We start from the raw sequence: 1,171 nt of genomic DNA, 5'->3' as shown, positions 1-1,171 counted from the left end.
TAAACAGAATGTGCCAGGGGTCCAAACAGACTCTGCCTCTAAATAGTATGTGAGTCTGAGTAAAGTCTCTCTCTGTATCCTTATCATGCTAAAACTGGTCTACTGCCTGGCATGGTGGCACACGCCTTGAACACCAGAACTCGGCAGTCAGAGGCAGGTAGATCAAGTGTGTTCAAGGCCACTTTGGTCTACCTAAGAGAGGTCCATGACAGCCAGGGCCACAAAGGGACCCTGTCTCAAAAACAAAACCCAAACTGGTTTACTATTATTAATTTGCACTTACTGGTTACTACTCCCATCTTTTTTGTAGTATTTAAAGTTGTAATCCTATATAATTCCCCCCTCCCGCCCCCCCAGGTTTCTCTTTGTAGCCCTGGCTGTTCCGGAGCTCACTCTGTAGACCAGGCATATGCCACCATCACCTAGCTCTATATGAATTTTTAAAAGACACTTCTCCACTACCTATAAGCTTCTAGTGTGGAGACAGTGTCTGCTTTATTCCTTACTGCAACTTTAGTACCCAGTATAGTCACTAATGTTTAACTTTGTAGAAATGAATGAGCATGTGGGTTAATATGGCATATCAGAAGAATCACAGCTCCTGTGAGTAAAAAAAAAAAAAACACGCACTTCCGCCCAGGAAGAAAGAGACACACCGGCAGCTATCAGTGGTGAGGAAAAAGGAGCGAGTGACAGCCACCTAATGGATGAGAGGGAACAACGCCTCCACGTTGCACTGAAGTCTAACAAGTGGTGGGAATGGGGTGAGATTTTTCTCTGGTCAGAAAAACGCCCCTGTCTTTGCAGTTCACAAGTGACTTGCTCATTTTTAAACTGGCGATTTCCATACGAAAGAGCTGTTTGAGGATACCGTCTTAATTGAGCTTTGACAAAACCCAATCATTTTTTTCTTCACAATTTATTCATTCATCTTCAAAAGTCTGAGTATACACAAGTATTTCCTGATGTGTGAAAATTATGTGAAATTGACATTTCGTGTGTCCAGAAATAAAATTCATCATGACCCCTTTGGAACTATAACAGAAATCCAGTTCCAGAAACCTACAATATTTGTTACCTGACCTATTAAGAGAAAAGGTTTGCCTACCCATGGGCTGGATGACAGTCCAGGGGGAGACTGAGCAATAGGGTGGATTTAGATCACAACCCC

General features: G+C 42.9%; 1 protein-coding gene across 1 annotated transcript in view; it reads right to left on the bottom strand.

Annotated features, from left to right (window-relative positions):
• Positions 1 to 1,171, bottom strand: part of Cdca8 (cell division cycle associated 8) — a 14,107-nt gene that overhangs the window by 11,863 nt on the left and 1,073 nt on the right. The window lies entirely within an intron of this gene.

Source organism: Microtus ochrogaster, chromosome 10, assembly GCF_000317375.1.
Source record: "Microtus ochrogaster isolate Prairie Vole_2 chromosome 10, MicOch1.0, whole genome shotgun sequence".
Classification (NCBI taxonomy): domain Eukaryota; kingdom Metazoa; phylum Chordata; class Mammalia; order Rodentia; family Cricetidae; genus Microtus; species Microtus ochrogaster.
This window is presented reverse-complemented; position numbering and strand designations above follow the sequence as displayed.